The sequence below is a fragment of the Oncorhynchus tshawytscha genome, linkage group LG03, assembly GCF_018296145.1.
Source record: "Oncorhynchus tshawytscha isolate Ot180627B linkage group LG03, Otsh_v2.0, whole genome shotgun sequence".
NCBI classification, from domain to species: Eukaryota; Metazoa; Chordata; class Actinopteri; order Salmoniformes; family Salmonidae; genus Oncorhynchus; species Oncorhynchus tshawytscha.
The window spans coordinates 18,559,732-18,579,628 of NC_056431.1; the positions used below are offsets into that span (position 1 = coordinate 18,559,732).

The 19,897-nt window shown below is 41.5% G+C and overlaps 1 protein-coding gene across 3 annotated transcripts in view; it reads right to left on the reverse strand.

Moving 5' to 3' along the window:
• The window catches only part of LOC112229145 (semaphorin-6D), a 156,787-nt gene that overhangs the window by 122,431 nt on the left and 14,459 nt on the right, over window positions 1-19,897 (reverse strand). For all 3 annotated transcript variants that reach the window (XM_024395036.2, XM_024395028.2, XM_024395022.2), the window contains exon 2: window positions 5,437-5,542. The gene's annotated coding sequence lies outside the window, so the exon portion shown is untranslated. The remainder of the gene's footprint in view (window positions 1-5,436; window positions 5,543-19,897) is intronic.

Below are 19,897 nucleotides of genomic sequence, written 5' to 3' on the forward strand. Positions count from 1 at the left end.
ACTTGCCTAGTTAAATAAAAGTCACACACACACCACACTTACCAAAAAGTTATTTTGTTGGCATTTATGTATGTCCCCATTACCAGTAAAACATAATCAAAACCTATTTCTTTCACTTACTTGCTGTGCTGTTTCGTTGGTCATTTGTTGTTTCATTCTCAACCAGGATTTCTATGGAACGTCGTTTGGATCTTTGCTATGGAACGCAGTTCGGGTTTTTGCATGTCAAAAAGAAAACAATGAGCAGTAGATAACACTATTTGACATGTCAAATAAGCTTGCTGACCAATCAGGACCGGAATATGACTTCACATCACAATAATTTAACAAGTTCATTAATTACACATCACTTGCATTTCATGTCACAACGATTCATTGATACATATGCTATGATGCTGGGGAAGTTGTCTCGCGCACCTACAGTGCTGGTCATAAAAAAAGCTAGCTAGCTCATGGATACAAACAATGTTCTTCCCCAAAAACATAGTAAAACTACATAATCTGTTTCAGTAGCTGTAGTTAACTAGCTAACTATATAGCTAGGTGTCATCATCTAAAATAACCCTAATGTATAAGAGTTTTTATTTGATTAATGGTGGTCGGACCCATCTATGTGAAGCTAGCCACAATAAAGATTAGCCATAAAAAAAAAGTGTCTGCTCAAACGGTCAGAAACAGGCTCCATGAGGGTGGTATGAGGGCCCGACGTCCACAGGTGGGGGTAGTGCTTAGAGCCCAACACCGTGCAGGACGTTTGGCATTTGCCAGAGAACACCATGATTGGCAAATTTGCCACTGGCACCCTGTGCTCTTCACAGATGAAAGCAGGTTCACACTGAGCAAGTGACAGACGTGACAGAGTCTGGAGACGCCGTGGATAACGTTCTGCTGCCTGCAACATCCTCCAGCATGACCGGTTTGGCGGTGGGTCAATCATGGTGTGGGGTGGCATTTCTCCATGTGCTCGCCAGAGGTAGCCTGACTGCCATTAGGTACCGAGATGAGATCCTCAGACCCCTTGTGAGACCATATGCTGGTGCGGTTGGCCCTGGTTTCCTCAAGACAATGCTCGACCTCATGTGGCTGGAGTGTGCCAGCAGTTCCTGCAAGAGGAAGGCATTGACGCTATGGACTGGCCCACCCGTTCCCCAGACCTGAATCCAATTGAGCACATCTGGGACATCATGTCTCGCTCCATCCACCAACGCCACGTTGCACCACAGGCTGTCCAGGAGTTGGCAGATGCTTTAGTCCAGATCTGGGAGGAGATCCCTCAGGAGACCATCCGCCACCTCATCAGGAGCATGCCCAGGCGTTGTAGGGAGGTCATACAGGCACGTGGAGGCCACACACACTACTGAGCCTCATTTTGACTTGTTTTAAGGACATTACATCAAAGTTGGATCAGCCTGTAGTGTGGACTCCAAATCCAGACCTCCATGGGTTGATAAATTTGATTTCCATTGATAATTTTTGTGTGATTTTGTTGTCAGCACATTCGACTATGTAAAGAAAAAATTATTTAATAAGAATATTTCATTCATTCAGATCTAAGATGTGTTATTTTAGTGTTCCCTTTATTTTTTTGAGCAGTTTATTTTAGCACCGTTAGAAACACCATAATATTAATCAATTGAATTAAGCAACATTTCTTAAAATCAGTCCCATATACTATGTTCTTACAAAAAAAAGTTTTAAATGATCTAGTACAGCCACTATTGAAGGCTATCAAATTATTCTCACCTCTGGTGGTCAAACTAGCACTAACTAGCTTTAATGTTTACAATGGCTGACACTTAAATAACGTGCCATAGAATTCTGTGGCACCATGCAAACTTAGCTGCAGTACGCTGCAACATTTAAAGGACGAACCACTGTAGAAATAAAGTATTTTTATCACCTAACAAAGGAGGGAAAAGGTATGTAAATCAATCTGTAGAGAATGATCTGCACTAAATAATAGGCTAGGGTTTGCTAATTGAATAAGCTCAATGATTTGTAAAAATCACATCTACTAATGTATCTGTAGTTAACAGAACCTCCTCATTATTCTACTAAACCTTGCTGACCTCTTACACTGGGTAAGCCCAGGGCAAAGCTGTCTCAGAGCATTAGGACAGAATCCCACTTGCCACACATCCCAGCACTTTACTGGTCGGGAAGGCAAAAAGCAGAATCTGGAGCCGGAGGAGTTCACTTAAACTAATTGCCAGGTTGCACAGGCACGCTGCATTCGTTAAACAAGCAGGCAAGTTATCAGGAGTAAGGAGTCCTTCACTGTAATCATTCCTTTATTCTAATCAAGGGTCTAAATTGAGCAAGCCCTCTCAACCGTCCAAGCAACAAAGACTTCTGATTACATTTAAGTAACGAGACAAATAACTCAAGAGGATGACAAAATGAGGACAAATATTTTAGAAAACTGGATTTCCACTTGGTCGGACTAACAAGCACATGGGCACAAACATTTGTACTTAAACGCTTTGAATTTGAAGCCCACAAGATTAGTCATGCCAATTAAAATAACAAGTATGGTATTGTGTTAAATAATTTCTAAGAAAGGGCGACAGATGCTGAACAGAAAACTCTGAGAAAATGCATAGTAACAAAATTATTATCACAGGCTTGTTAAGACAGTAAACTACTGTTGATCACAAAAAAATAGTAAGTGCAATGACCCTGAAAAGCCTACTAAGCTGGCATGAATCCTTGCTGCTCCAATCAAGCAAATTGTTATCTGAGAATCTAACTGAGTATGAGGACCCAAAAATAATGTACATGGTAGTAATTGGAGTGATTCTTGGCAAAGGAGCTGTAAAATTATAAACAGTGAGATGTCTCACAATTAATACATCTAGAGCCAAAATCCTGACTCACGATACATCCTATACATAGATAATAAGTTTATGACAGCTCAATGAACATAATCTGACAAGATTGGCACAAGGCAAAGGTATCATCATAACTATAAATGATGAGGATCAATCAAAACTCCCATATTCAGAATTAGGAGTTTGTCAGTTCAAGAAAGTTTGTCAGTTTAAAAAGACTTAAAAGGAAGGGAGAAAAGGGCTTTCCATGTATTTATTTTTTCCCTGTATTTCACTTGAAATGGTACCTTTCAATTTGGTAGCAGCTCTTCAAATTGAGAAAAATAGCTTCACAGCCCTGCCATCCTTCTGTCAGGTTTCACATGTTATGGCCAGAGAGGGCCTCCACACACATCAGACAAACCAGCTATCCCCCACCCAGTACCCCAATCAAGAAAGCCATCCCCTCGAGACTGAACTTCTCAGTGTTGCCTTGGGGAAAGTGTATAGGTAACGTTTGAGGTGACCCTCATAGCAGGTTTGCTCACAGCAGACCTCATTCGCCAAGCCCACTTATTCAAGCCTTGTATCGCTGTGACTTTGAAGTCTGGCCAGAGACGGGCTTTGAAAAGCCAGCAATCTCCCCACCATGACCAGGCACAGGATTAGCAAGTCCCTGTAGGATTGGGTAGGAGGACAGGGGGTCGTTTTTGGGGGGTAGTGTGTGCGCAAGCATTTCCCCTCCGGACAGAGCTGGGGATTAACAAGCTACTAAGGAAGCAGAGAACAAGGAGACAGCCTCTTTCTTGAGTTCCTCGGAAACCAATTTGTATTGGGAGGAACTGAGGGAGGCAGCTAATTCTGCCCGTGACCTCTCCGCATCAACTTTCTCTTGTTTTGCTGCTCAGAGTCTAAAACTATTTTCTCAGGAAAAGAGAGCTGTGTCCAGGCTGTCAATGTCCCTTTCCTTCACAGTGGCTTTGAAAAACAAGCCTCTACAGGGCATAGCAGAATAAGAGCCTGAGCGAAGGGGAGACTTCAATGATCGAGCATTAACAATTTAGCATTTACTGTTTGAAGAAAATAAAAATACACTTCTCCAACTGACGACATCACTGACAAAGTGTCGTGTCATACTGGCTTTGAAACAAATAAAAAAGCCCTGAAACTACTGAACACACTTGCATATTAACTAATCAGTCCTTAAAACATAACTATCTGACAGAAGCATATGTTTTCAACTGGAACTGTGTCAACCATTTGGACACAGGACCATAGATAGCTTTCCCACTAGCATTTGTAGATTAATGAGGTCTGTCTTTTCTCTGATTGAAAGGAGCCTGAGGAGTTTGCCCTCTATGTCTTTGTTGGACAGAGTCTCTTATGGAAATGGAAGATTGGCCTGTATGTGTGGGAAAGCAAGGTGGACGGGCCACATCCAAGTTCAACTGACTTAATAAAGCTTATCTCCATCTACCCCGAGATCTCCTCACCCCAATTATACGCCTGACACCTCTAACCTCACCCCCGGTCCCCAATCCAGCTCTTGTCCTGCCCCTCCTTTCACTGCTCTTAAATCACTCTACAGGGCTGGCGAGTGTTGGGCTGATGTGGCAGTCATTCCCCAGGCTCCGCTCACTCAGTTTCTGAATCTGGCTGTTTGAATTGGGCCAGGGTTGGGGCATCTCCTCTGAGAGCCCTGGATGGTCAAGTGGCAGGTGAGATGGGAATTATTGAGAAGAGAGAAGCTGCTGTTTAAGCAATAGAAGGACACACTCGCCAAAGACTGCATATGTGCAGAAATTGCTCTAATTATACCTGTATGTCCTCAAAATGTAAAATAAAATGTAAATCACTCACTAACAGACACCAAACAATAACAAAGTACTGTAAAATGGGTCTTAGACTGATATTATGGACATATTTTTTTAGACATTTGCACTGGTTCTACCCTCAGATTGGTCCAAGGTCACAGCTAGATTGCATCTGGCCAACCATCTGTTCACACCCATCCCATGAGATGGCCTGTCACCAGCACACCTTGGCCCTGTCCTCTACTGTCCATGGTCATGGTCGCCAGGGACTGTCAGACTAGACAGGATGCCTCTTCATCTAGGCGACAGTCACTAGGGGAATCTATGCAGTTGTTTTTTTCAATACCCGCATGACTGGCGGGTTGGCCATAACGCAATTTAAGACACTTTCCATCACAGCCTATTCCTCAATCTGCTATTGTCATGCTAATAAACACATATTATCATGTTATATCTAATCTACTTCTACAAAAACAAAAAGCAAGGATATTTCAAAGTTATGAAGAGGAGTTACCCCCTACATTTGCCCATGAAAATTACTCAGCTCTGCAGACTGATTAAAATATTGTATAAAATCTAATGAATAATATATGTAATTACAATTAAAAAAGTGGCTTAATAACCTTTCGCACTGCTTCCATTTATCAATCTGTCACTGGGTGCCTCCAGCCAGCAGAACTTGCACTCATCCCATCAAACCACTCATATCCAGAATTATTAAAGATCAAACATTAAGAAGAACGTTCATAGCCAGAGCTACAACTCCAAATCAACATTCATCTCACTGCAATTAAAATTCACGGCAGTCTTACCTTAAACTTCTGACAAATTTGACTGTAGAGATTCAGCCAGCTGACACGGATAGATGACTGGCACTAGCTGGTTAGGATCGCCACCCCAAGTGAAGACATCCACAATCTAAACAAAAACCAAAATAACAATTATTTAAAACGGGCAAATTCAAGATGGACTTACAGTCAGACATTCACCATATGTAATGTTCTATTTATTGGCTAGACCATCTGCTCCATTTGGTCATTTTAATCAAAAATCAGGCTTTTAGCGTAAATTAAGATCTTCACACCTCGAAGGTCCTGCATGTCACATCAATCAAATCCCTCTGCCGCTGTCATGCAGCAATTAATATATTGTGAAGCAGGGTTCCCAATGTTCCTTTAGAACACAGACAATTATATTAACAAGTGGACTTCTTCTTAAAAACAAGATGGAGCAGGTCAATAGTATTAGAACTGGACAGTCAAGAAACTGTATGAATGAAGGGCTATTATCATTTCTACGCAGTTTAAGTCATTTTAAAAAGTAATATATATATATTATATATCTATCTATCTGCCCTTTTAAGGATCCACCCCTTTTTCCCCCAACTTTTGCCTAAAATGACATACCCAAATCTAACTGCCTGTAGCTCAGGACTTGAAGCAAGGATATGCATATAAAGGAAACACTTAAGTTTGTGGAAATGTGAAATGAATGTAGGAGAATAACACATTAGATCTGGTAAAAGTTCATCAAAGAAAAAAAACATGCGTTTTTTTGTATTATTTTGTACCATCATCTTTGAAATGCAAGAGAAGGGCCATAATGTATTATTCCAGCCCAGACGCAATTTAGGCTTGTGTAGACTGAGCCAAAGAACCATTGCATTTCTGTTAAAATGTTTGTATCAAGACTGTCCAAATGTGCCAAAGTTGGTTTAATATCTTTAAGTTCATAACTGTGCACTCTCCCCAAACAATAGCATGGTATTATTTCACTGTAATAGCTACTGGACAGTGCAGTTAGATTAACAAGAATTTAAGCTTTCTGACAATATCAGATATGTCTATGTCCTGGGAAAAGTTCTTGTTACTTACAAACTCATGCTAATCGCATAGCCTACGTTAGCTCAACCGTCCCAGGATCGGTGGGTCCCCCACGGAATGGTTGAGCTAACACACACACACAAGTTTGGGGTCACTTAGAAATGTCCTTATTTTCCATGAAAACATACATGAGTTGCAAAATTAATAGGAAATATAGACAAGACGTTGACAAGGTTATAAATAATGATTTTTAGTTGAAATAATAATTGTGTCCTTCAAACTTTGCTTTCGTCAAAGAATCCTCCATTTGCAGCAATTACAGCCTTGCAGACCTTTGGCATTCTAGTTGTCAATTTGTTGAGGTAATCTGAAGAGATTTCACCCCATGCTTCCTGAAGCACCTCCCACAAATTGGATTGACTTGATGGGCACTTCTTACATACGGTCAAGCTGCTCCCACAACAGCTCAATAGGTATGAGATCCGGTGACTGCTGGCCACTCCAGTATAGACAGAATACCAGCTGACTGCTTCTTCCCTAAATAGTTATTTCAGTTTGATTGTCCTGTTGTAGGAGGAAATTGGCTCCAATTAAGCACCGTCCACAGGGTATGGCATGGCGTTGTAAAATGGGGTGATAGCCTTCCTCCTTCAAGATCCCTTTTACCCTATACAAATCTCCCACTTTACCACCACCAAATCACCCCGAGACCATCACATTTCCTCCACCATCCTTGACAGATGGAGTCAAGCACACCTCCAGCATATTTTCTGCGACTCACAAATGTTCTTCTTTGTGATCCAAACACCTCAAACTTAGATTCGTCTCTCCATAACATTTTTTTCCAATCTTCCTCTGTCCAGTGTCTGTGTTCTTTTGTCCATATTAATCTTTTCTTTTTATTGCCCAGTCTGATACATGGCTTTTCTTTGCAACTCTGCCTAGAAGGCCAGCATCCCGGAGTTGCCTCTTCACTGTTGACGTAGCGACAGGTATTTTGCAGATACTATTTAATGAAGGTGCCAGTTGAGGACTTGAGGCATCTTTCTCAAACTAGACACTAATTTACTTATCCTCTTGCTCAGTTGTGCACCAGGGCCTCCCACTCCTCTTTCTATTTGGTTAGAGCCAGTCTGCACTGTTCTGTGAAGGGAGTAGTACACAGCGTTGTATGAGATCTTCAATTCCTTGGCAATTTCTCGCATGGAATAGCCTTCATTTGAGTGACTGATGAGTTTCTGGCCATTTTGAGCCTGTAATCGAACCCACAAATGCTGATGCTCCAGATACTCAACTAGTCTAAAGAAGGCCAGTTTTATTGCTTCTTTAAATCAGAACAGTTTTCAGCTGTGCTAACAATTTCAAAAGGGTTTTCTGATGATCAATTAGCCTTTTTAAATGACAAACTTGGATTAGTGAACACAACGTACCATTGGAACACAGGAGTGATGGTTGCTGATAATGGGGCTCTGTACATCTATATACAGTCGTGGCCAAAAGTTTTGAGAATGACACAAATATACATTTTCACAAAGTCTGCTGCCTCAGTTTGTATGATGGCAATTTGCATATACTCCAGAACGTTATGAAGAGTGATCAGATTAATTGCAAAGTCCCTCTTTGCCATGCAAAGGAACTGAATCCCCCCCAAAACATTTCCACTGCATTTCAGCCCTGCCACAAAAGGACCAGCTGGCATCATGTCAGTGATTCTCTTGTTAACACAGGTGTGAGTGTTGACAAGGACAAGGCTGGAGATCCCTCTGTCATGCTGATTGAGTTTGAATAACAGACTGGAAGCTTCAAAAGGAAGGTGGTGCTTGGAATCATTGTTCTAACTCTGTCGACCATGGTTACCTGTAAGGAAACACGTGCCGTCATCATTGCTTTGCACAAAAAGGGCTTCAAAGGCAAGGATATTCCTGCCAGTAAGATTGCACCTAAATCAAACATTTATCAGATCATCAAGAACTTCAAGGAGAGCGGTTAAATTGTTGTGAAGAAGGCTTCAGGGTGCCCAAGAAAGTCCAGCAAGCACCAGGACCGTCTCCCAAAGTTGATTCAGCTGTGGGATCGGGGCACCACCAGTACAGAGCTTGATCAGGAATGGCAGCAGGCAGGTGTGAGTGCATCTGCACGCACAGTGAGGCAAAGACTTTGAGGATGGCCTGGTGTCAAGAAGGGCAGCAAAGAAGCCACTTCTCTCCAGAAAAAACATCATGGACAGACTGATATTCTGTAAAAGGTACAGGGATTGGACTGCTGAGGACTCTGAGGAATCCCCTTTCAATCCCCAATTCTTGGGGGAATCCATAAAAAAGCTTGTCCGGAGAAGACAAGGTGAGCGCTACCATCAGTCCTGTGTCATGCCAACAGTAAAGCATCCAGCGACCATTCATGTGGGCGGTTGCTTCTCAGACAAGGGAGTTGGCTCACTCACAATTTTGCCTAAGAAACCAGCCATGAATAAAGAATGGTACCAACACATCCTCCAAGAGCAACTTCTCCCAACCATCCAGGAACAGTTTGGTGACAAACAATGCCTTTTCCAGCATGATGGAGCACCTTGCCATAAGGCAAAAGTGATAACTAAGTGGCTCGTGGAACAAAACATAGATATTTTGGGTCCATGACCAGGAAACACCCCAGACCTTAATCCCATTGAGAACTTGTGGTCAATCCTCAAGAGGCGGGTGGACAAACAAAAACCCACAAATTCTGACAAACTCCAAGCATTGATTATGCAAGAATGGGCTGCCATCAGTTAGGATGTGGCCCAGAAGTTAATTGACAGTATGCCAAGGCGGATTGCAGAGCTCTTGAAAAAGAAGGGTCAACACTGCAAATATCGATTCTTTGCATCAACTTCATGTAATTGTCAATAAAAGCCTTTGACACTTATGAAATGCTTGCAATTATACTTCAGTATTCCATAGTAACATCTGACACAAATATCGAAAAGACACTGAAGAAGCAAACTTTGTGGGAATTAATATTTGTGTCATTCTCAAAACTTTTGGCGACGACTGTAGATATACCATAAAGAAATCTGCCGTTTCCAGTAATTTACAACATTAACAATGTCTACTCTGTATTTCTGATCAGTTTTATGTTTATTTCAATGGACATTTTTTTTTAGCTTTTATTTAAAATAAACAAGGACATTTATAAGTGACTCCAAAACACACACACATACATATATATATATTTTTTTTTTACTCAAACCACCCGTGGGCAGGATTCGTATGTTCGATACCCCTCTCAATAATATAGTCAGGTTTATAGTGGAAGACAAACAATGATTTTTCAAGTAAAGGAAAGACCCAAGCAGCAAAAAAAAGAGATTTAAATGTCCTGTGCTTAAAATGTCAGTAGAGAAATACCATTTCTTTACAGAGAAAGGGAAGTTAACAAAATTGCACTTAGTTTACATTGATAATGGGCAGATTATGAACAAAATCTGTTGACAAATCCTAGAGAGAGTTGGAGATGGCCAAATCACAGGGCATCTCAGAACACAATCTGTTCTGGCAATCTGCTTAAAGAGAATTAGGCTTCACTTTGCCAGTTCCCCTTTCAGCACAGAGCGGTTTGAGAAAGCTTTGGATTTCTCTCTTTGAATTCTCCACTCTCTGACAATATGGCAAAGAGATCTTTCAAACAGTGACAAATAACAACCTGTTGGTTTAGTAAGTGATTTTGTTCCTCTGGATAGGCTGACACCTAGATGTAGGTCTGATTGTTTAAATGATGCCAGAGCATGTCCATGTTCTTGTAGTACACGGTTCATGTTGTGAATTATAGCACATTATGACGCTTATCCAAGTCCTTGGCCACAAAAACACACTACAGAAATCCCAAATCAGGACAAGGCCTTGCTTAACTTTTTTGATTTAAATAATGATTTCACCTTTATTTAACCAGGTAGACTAGTTGAGAACAAGTTCTCATTTACAACTGCAACCTGGCCAAGATAAAGCAAAGCAGTTCGACACATACAACAACACAGAGTTACACATGGAGTAAAACAAACATACAGTCAATAATACAGTAGAAAAATAAGTCTATATATGATGTGAGCAAATGAGGTGAGATAAGGGAGGTTAAAGGGCCATCAAACATGAGGGCCATCAATCACAATTAACATTTTGTAAACACATTAACCTGGTCATTGTTCTGGAAAATTCCTTCTGCTAGTCGATTCAGCAGAGCCTCAAGAAAGTGCATTTTCCCTCCCATTGCAGTGGCTATTTATAGTTAGACTGAACTTGGTCGGTCAAAATCATCTGCAATTGAACATTTTAGGGGGCATGATTAGAGACAATTGGCCTAAATCCAACACTGGGACCTTATCTATCCTAGACAAATGGTCAAGGTCGTGTATGTAACCTAGTTCCCCAAAAACACAGCAGGTAGTTCAACGTGTAAAGACATGTTAAAAAAAGAAGCCACTGGACTAAAAAAAAAACAGACCAGCTGGCAGCCACATGCTAATGCTGGTTCCTCTATTGTCTCAAATTCTATAATAGCTCTGTTTATTTGTACTTCTATTTTATCTATGCCCCCAGTATGAGTGAAAAAGGCCAAGAGCACCAAGAAAAAAACATCTAAACTGTAGTGTATCAATAACAGCCTATTTGTGGGTTGCGTGATATGCATGGGCTTCTGGCCAATATTCTATTGTTTTGCTCTTTTTTGGTCTGTAGCAAAATGTTGATCGATGAATGCTGGTACTTGCCATCTGTAAGAGCTGTAATGGATCCGTTCAGATTTCAAAGCACAGCCTGGGAAAGAACAAAACAAAACAATAACATATTCAGCACTTGTGTGCAGTGAAACCCAAATTCCATTTCAAGTTCAACAACAAAACATGATTAACTCCAAGGCACTAAAAGGTCCCAGACTTCAAATTGCTCCCAAATGCCCAGTAGATTTATTTTAGAGGGTAGGACTGTGTTTTATTTTCCTTTAGAAAAGAGGAGAAAGTTGCACAGTTTAATCAACACCACAGATCAATAAGCCACCTATTAGTACGAGCATGATCCTATCTGATTGGTGCACTGCGATCAACTCGTCAACACAATTTCAAAATATATTTTCCAGGAGTAAGGGAAAAAGCAAGCATCTGTTCAGGGTTCAGTAAACTTTCTAGGCTCTTACAATATCGTATGTGGAGCTCAATCTTATTTTCCTTAAAAAATAAGAAAACTCGCATCAATCTAAAAGTATGATATGCAAGCCAGCATAAGAGTAGCATAAAGTAAACACCTAAAAAAGGAAAAACAGAAATGTGAATTGGAAGGGAAAAAAGATCTGAGGGGGCTTTGAGATAATGGTGCCAGCATAATCTTTTCTGATTGGGTAACATTAGTAGAGAGGAACAAGTCCACCACCAGAGCTAAGGCAACAAAACTGTCCAGCCCGGGCTTCCTCTCAACTCTGTGATAACATGTAAACACCGTTACAAAATCCACTGTTTGTAATCACAACTTGGTACGTAATCATGTACAACTCTGGCCGCTGAAACATTTTACAGGATGTTTGTTTTATTTGCAACTTCATTCCACTCTTTTCAGAAGCTTCCATATATGGTTGGAAGGATAAACAAGCAGCTCACACACCTACATGTTAAAAACCTGTTAGGGACAGGGGGCAGCATTTTCACTTTGGATGAATTGCGTGCCCATAGTGAACTGCATCCTACTCTACATGCTAATATATGCATAGTATTATTACTATTGGATAGAAAACACTGAAGTTTCTAAAACAGTTTGAATTATGTCTGTGAGTATAACAGAACTCATAGGGCAGGCAAATTTCCAAACAGGAAGTGGAAATTCCGGGGCTGGTCGAATTTCAAGTCATCGCCTATTCACATCCAAACAAGATATGGATATGTTCGCACTTCCTACGCCTTCCACTAGATGTCAACAGTCAGTCGAACGTGGAATGAAGCCTCTAGTGTGATGTATGACCGGATGGGAGGGGAATGAGTCACTGGTCTGGCAGAATGCCAATTTTGAAGTTTTCGTCCGAGTTCGCCTGGACCAGCGCCAGCTTTTGGATATGTGAACTAACCGTGCTAGCAAAAGCAGCTAATTGGACACTAGTAATGGACATTATGGAACAAAACAACAATTTATTGTGGAACTAGGACTACTTGCACTGCATTCTGATGAAAGATCAAAGGTAAGGGAATATTTATGATGTAATTTCGTATTTCTGTTGACTCCAACATGGCGGAGAAATATTGTTATGTCTTAGCACCGTTTTAGATTATTGCATGGTATGCTTTTTTCGTAATGTTTAAAAAAAAAATCTGACACAGCGGTTGCATTAAGAACCAGTGTATCTTTAAGTATATGTAAAACATGTATCTTTCGTCAAAGTTTATGATGAGTATTTCTGTTATCTGGCGTAGCTCTCTGTAATTACTCCGAATATTTTGGAGGCATTTCTGAACATGGCGTCAATGTAAACCGAGATTTGTGGATAAATATGCATGTGTAACATGTCATATGAGTGTCATCTGATGAAGATTATCAAAGGTTAGTGATTAATTTCTCTCTAATTCTGCTTTTGTGACCATCTTTGGCTGGGAAAATGGCTGTGTGTTTTTTTGGGATTTGGTGATGATCTAACATAAATATATGCTGTGTTTTCGCTGTAAAACATTTTAAAAGTTGGACACGATGGGTACAAGATGTTTATCTTTCATTTGCTGTATTGGACTTGTTAATGTGTGAAAGTTAAATATTTCCCCAAAAATATTTTTGAATATCCCGCGCTGAATTTTCAGTGAAATGTTGGGGGGGGGGGGCGCTAGCGGAACCCCTAGCCATAAGAAGTTTTTAACGTGTGTTGACATGAGCATGTGCGATTCTGCATCGATTCTGAATATGGATATTCAACAGTGAAAGAGATACCACATCTCCAAAGAAACCAGAAAACCTCCATTAACCAGCAAAATAACACAAATGACAACCACAGATCTCGCCATGCGGAGGAAGAGATGAAGGAAAGGGATAGAGGTTAGGAGAGGACAGATTTCTTCCAAACCCCGTGTTCCCTCCACTGACCTGGTAGTAGTTTGATTAATCACAGAGACTAAAGAGGGAAGACTTAGCTGCTCATTATCCAGGACCAGGGTGCAGGATCAGGACCAGGGCTCGACATTAAGATATTAGGATCATCTACAGCTGTGGACCACCATGTCACTGCGGGTGGTGCCATTGTCCAACCCCCCTTGAAGGTTTAATACAGGGGCTCCAAAATGGTCATTGTTCAAGCATATGTTTCAAGCTCCCCTAATTTCTGTTACAGTCAATATTAGCAACGGTTTGCGGTTCAAACTACCTCATGGACTACCTCAAACTACTAAAGGCGAGTGCCAGAATTTCTATTTTGACAATGTTGATGATATCTCCGATTACATGAGAAGAGGAGAGACATCTAAATTGTCAAGTAAAATGTAGACTTTTGAAAGGGACTAACTTGGTGCACATAATTGAGCCCTTTTTCTAGAAATGCATGAAGGACCATCTATATGTGAGCCACATATAGACACTCAAAGATCAAAATATCATCAGTTGAGTTCAAGCTAAACCCAAGAGCTCTGTTGTGCATGTCATCTCATTGCATTGCCAAAACAACTTTACTAGGAGAAAATGCAAGACAAGACAAGGGAGTTTTTCAGCTCTAAATAATATTTTAAAAGAACTGACCACAAAAATGAGCATATCTACAAAATACCAAGAACATTTTCATCGGGCACACAGAGGGCACACAGAGTACCCTGTAACTGTCCTTCCTCCTCTCAGCTGTCTATTAGTGGGTCAGTGAGAGTGAAATCACAAGGAGCACACACACAGTCCAGCAAAAGGGTGAGGCATGTTGTGACTACTTGTCTCTCGCCATTCCTTCACCACATTCCCATACTCTTAACAGAAGATAAGGGTAAATGACTTGACCTCTCTCCTAACATGGCCCCCTTCCCCAGATAACCACAAAGAAAATCAATCAGTATTCAGATCAAGCCACAACTCCACCTTAACTCCTGACCCCACCCGGCTCTCCTCAGACCATGACAGGGGTTTGTCTGCGCTGCCTGTGTCAGGCTTTAACAAAGTCCTCGTGTCAAGAGGAGGAGCAGCGGTCTAACCCTGTCAAGGCCAACACAATCAATCCAGCGGAGGAGATCAAGGTGGTCTGACCCACACCTGACCCTGACGCTGAAACCATGGCAACAAGCTCAGCCAATGATTTTCCCGTCAAACCCCCAACACCACAGCGAGTGTCTGAGAAACAGTCCAGGATATGCTCATGTTTCAGAGGAGGCACTGGAGGAGTTTTTTATTTTTTATTTTATCGTTGCTCTAGTTTCACTCCATCTACAATAACGTGACATAGTCTAATCTGCAAGGCTAAACAACCCTGCTGCAGGTATAACTGGGGACCAAGGGGAGGGTATTAGCATAGCATAATTACACTGGGGAAAGATCCATGGAACAATAGTGTGGACACCAGGGAGCAACACATAGCCCACAATTTGCCATTGTCCTCCTTCCCCCATTGATATTGGAGAATAATGCCGGAATTCAGACAGTTAGTTTAACCGATGGTGTATTTAGTATAATAATACCAGGCGGTGCACACGGTTAATGTGATTAGCAACCCTGTGCTGACACCTCACCATCCTCCCCCCGTTGGGTATTATCATGCTATTCTAAAAGAGAATTTTTTTTATTTGACTGAATGGAAAATATAGGAGGCAGGGACCTCGGAAGCCAAGTGAACACAATGCCTGCGTATTCAGCCTAGACTGCCAAGGCGAGTGGGTAGACAAATGGACATAGACATAATGCTCACTGGTTAATTAAAATAACATAATTAAAAAGGTCTTGTGTGTGAATGGTCACCTCAATGCAATCACTGACCTGATTGTCCCATACATGTTCCTCAGAGCTCAGTCTGTCTCTCTCCATTACGACTCCATTAGCACCTCAGAAGTGTTCCGACAGAGAAAAGGGAAAGACCAAATGGGACAAACTATAGAGATGTGTAGTTCATTGTGGTGGTGGGGGAGGGAGGGCTTGCTGGTTAGATGAGACCTATCCTATCTGGACAAAAGGAATACCTATGGAAGAATGCTGTTCATTGACTACAGCTCAGCATTCAACACCATAGTACCCTCCAAGCTCATCATCAAGCTCATCATCAAGCTGGAGGCCCTGGGTCTCAACCATGCCCCCAGGTGGTGAAGGTACGAAACAACACCTCCACTTCACTGACCCTCAACACTGGGGCCCCACTAGGGTGTGCGTTCAGCCCCCTCCTGTACTCCCTGTTCATCCACGACTGCGTGGCCATGCACGCCTCCAACTCAATCATAAAGTTAGCAGACGACACTACAGTAGTGGGCTTGATTACAAACAACGACGAGACAGCCTACAGGGAGGCGGTGAGGGCACACGGCGTATGGTGTCAGGAAAACAACTTCTCACTCAACATCAACAAAACAAATGAGATGATTGTGGACTTCCGGAAACAGCAGAGGGAGCACTCCCCTATCCACATTGAAGGGACAGTAATGGAGAAGATGGAAAGTTTGTCTGTGATGTGTACGGCGAAGAACTTCAAACTGAAATGGTCCACCCACACAGACAGTGTGGTGAAGGCAGCGCAACAGCGCCTCTTCAACCTCAGGAGACTGAAGAAATTTGGCTTGTCACCCAAAAACCCTGACTAACTTTTACAGATGCACAATCGAGAGCATCCTGTCGGGCTGTATCACAGCCTGGTCCGGCAAATGCACCACCCTCAACAGCAAGGCTCTCTAGCGGGTGGTGGGGTCTGCACAACGCATCACCGGGGGCAAACTACCTGCCCCCCATGACACCTACAGCACCCGATGTCACAGGAAGGCCAAAAACATCATCAAGGACATCAACCACCCGAGCCACTGCCTGTTCACACCGCTACTATCCAGAAGGTGAGGTCAGTACAGGTGCACCAAAGCTGGGACCGAGAGACTAAAAAACAGCTTATATCTCAAGGCCATCAGACAACTAAACAGCAATCACTAACTCAGAGAGGCCGCTGCCTACATTGAGACCCAATCACTGGCCACTTTAATAAATGGATCACTAGTCACTTTATACAATGCCACTCTAAATAATGTTTACATATCTTACATTACTCATATATACTGTATTTTATACCGTCTATTGCACCTTGCCTATGCCGCTCGGCATTCGCTCATCCATATACTTATATGTACATATTCTCATTAATCCCTTTAGATTTGTGTGTATTAGGTAGTTGCTGGGGAATTGTTAGATACTACTGCACTGTGGGAACTAGAAGCACAAGCATTTCGCTACACTCGCATTAACACCTGCTAACCATGTGTATGTAACAAACCTTTGGAACCTTTTTTGTAACCATCTAAAATAGTCACGGACACAGACTGTGATTATAGTAGTTGGTAATGGAACCATGTTTAGAGTGTGACAGTAGGAGGTAGGGGTCATTTCCGCTGTGGTGGCTATTTGGGTCCTTTCAAATTAGGTGACTAAAGATATACCCGGTTTACTGTACCTCTCTCTCATCTCTCTGAGACGAGGCAGTAAAGCAGTATCAGGCTCTGCAGTTGGAGACTTGTTTACCTTGAGTTGTCTTTCATACCGTCCGTCACCAGTGATTGCCTCGACCAGTCTCTCCCGGAGGGGCAGAGAGATAATGTGGGAAAGCAATAAAGGACGCCTTGGAGGCACTGGGCAGGAGAAAGAGAACCTGTAGGAGTGCGTTTGTGTGTGTCAACACAAATATGTTTACTGTATTTGTGTAAAAGACTAAACACATGGTAAACATCGTAACAGCTGTTATAACACGCAAACACCCACCACACACAGCTGCATGTATGAGTCACCACATGGTTAACCTCCAGGGTAGGGGGCAGCATTCGGAATTTTGGATGAAAAGCATGCCCAAATTAAATGGCCTGCTACTCGGACCCAGAAGATAAGATATGAATATAACTGGGAGATTTGGATAGAAAACACTCTAAAAAGGTTCCAAAACTGTTAAAATAGTGTCTGAGTATAACAGAACTGATTTGGCAAGCAAAAACCTGAGAAAAATACATTCAGGAAGTATTTTTGGGGGGGGTTTTGAAGTTTTCTATTCAATGCCATTACAGTATACATTGACTTAGGACTCAATTTGCAGTTCCTATGCCTTCCACTAGATGTCAGTCTTCAGAAATTGTTTCAGGCTTGTATTCTTATAAATGAGGGAGTAAGACCAGTCTGAATGAGTGGACACTGACGTGTCACAGAGCTTTTTCATGCTCAATCCCGAGAGAGTGCATTTCTAATGTAACCTTTTATATTGACGAAATTATTATCCGGTTGTAATATTGTTGATTGTTTTTATATATATATATATAAACAATCTGAGGATTGAATACAAAAATCGTTTGACATGTTTCTGTGAACTTTACGGATACAATTTTGAATTTTTTGTATGCCTGTTTTGACTGTGTTTGAGCCTGTGGATTACTGAAGAAAACGCAAACAAAAACTGAGGTTTTTGGATATAAAGAGACTAAAATCGAACAAAAGGAACATTGAGTAAATTAATGTCTGAGTGCCACCATATGAAGATCACCAAAGGTAAGGGATTAATTATATGTCTATTTCTGAGTTTTGTAACGCTTCTGCTAGGCTAGTTACTGTTTGTAATAATTTGTCAAGTGGGCTATGTTCTGGGCTAGGTATGCTTTCGCCGAAAAGCATTTTATAAATCTGACACCGTGGTTGGATTAACATGAAGTTAATATTTAAACCTATGTAAAATATGTTTTGTTTTCTGAATTTTTATAATGAGCATTTCTGTATTTTAATTTGGAGCTCTACAATCTCACTGGAAGTTGGCCAGATGGGCACTAGCGTCCCACATACCCTAGAGAGGTTAACTGGCACACCCATGAAATCGGACAATTGCAGTGAAAAGGAGGGGGGCGGGCAAATTGTGCACACCGTGGCCGGGTGCCCTGGGTAGAATTGACACTAACTCCCTGGACCTCTACCCCCACAGAACGGTTTAAAAATAACCCTGGGGGGCTGAAAGGGGCTGGAGTTCAGAGAAACCCAGGAAAATGAGAGCGATAGAAGTCTGTTACTGAACTAATCTTGCACCTCATCCAAACCAAACGACTGATAGCATTATCACCACCCAGAGATGTAGACCTATACTGCAAAAACCAACACATACACATGCATAAACACACACACATACACATTGACGTTAAACAAAGCGAGGACTAGCAGACACTTGAATGCAATCCATTGTCATCCCTTACCTAAGTGCTTAGATGTAAAGTAAAGTCTTGATAGACCCCGGCCAAGTTCAGTAACAAGGTCGAACAAGACAGCTATTTATGGATAGTTGGGGAATTCAATGCAGGGTTTTGAACAAGCTAATAAAAACCAAATTGGCAGTATGCATGTCATAAAACACCAATGTGTGAGACTAGCATATTTATTTTTCAATGGGCGCATGATACCATTCAACAAAGAAAAAAAACTAAGCGGTTTAATGAAAACACTTTTGTGTAAATGAATACCATTCACTATTAGAGTGTGTGCAGAGCCTGAATCAGGTATGATGAGGCATCACTGCATGAAGCAGCAGCTTTAAGCGGGAAAAACAAGCTTAGGTTTTTAATTTCCTGCTTCATTTCACGTTTCGGGCCCATAAAAATCCTAATTTCCAAAAACTGCAATAAACTACTTTGAGACATGATCATGACTCAGAATAGGTTCTGCAGTAGCTGTACTCTACATAGATTTTTTTCCCATGCAGTTATTGCTTTACAGTATAAGCTATATCTGTGACAAGACACAATAACTGTGCCCCAGATTCTAAGAACACAAACATAGACTAATGGGGGAATTCCGACCAAAGTTAAGCACGCGTAAATGGAACTTAGATTTTATTTTTATGCACTTTTCTCTATATCCGTATTCTGATGTTACACCTAAGAATAGCATGCTATTCAGCTACTATTCGTTTGGGGTAGAGAGCAAAGAAATGAAGGTGTGGCAGAGGTGTTCACAGACACACTGTATTCTAGAGGTCGACCGATTAAATCGGAATGGCCGATTTCATTACGATCGGAAATCGGTATTTTTAAGTGCCAATTTTGCCATTTTTAAAAATATTTTACACCTTTATTTAACTAGGCAAGTCAGTTAAGAACGCATTCTTATTTTCAATGACGGCCTAGGAACGAGGCAGAATGACAGATTTTTACCTTGTCAGCTCTAACCACCTGCCTCACGAGGAGCCCGCCTGTTACGCGAATGCAGTAAGCCAAGGTAAGTTGCTAGCTAGCATTAAACTTATCTTATAAAAAACAATCAATCAACGACTGTTGTTGCATCAA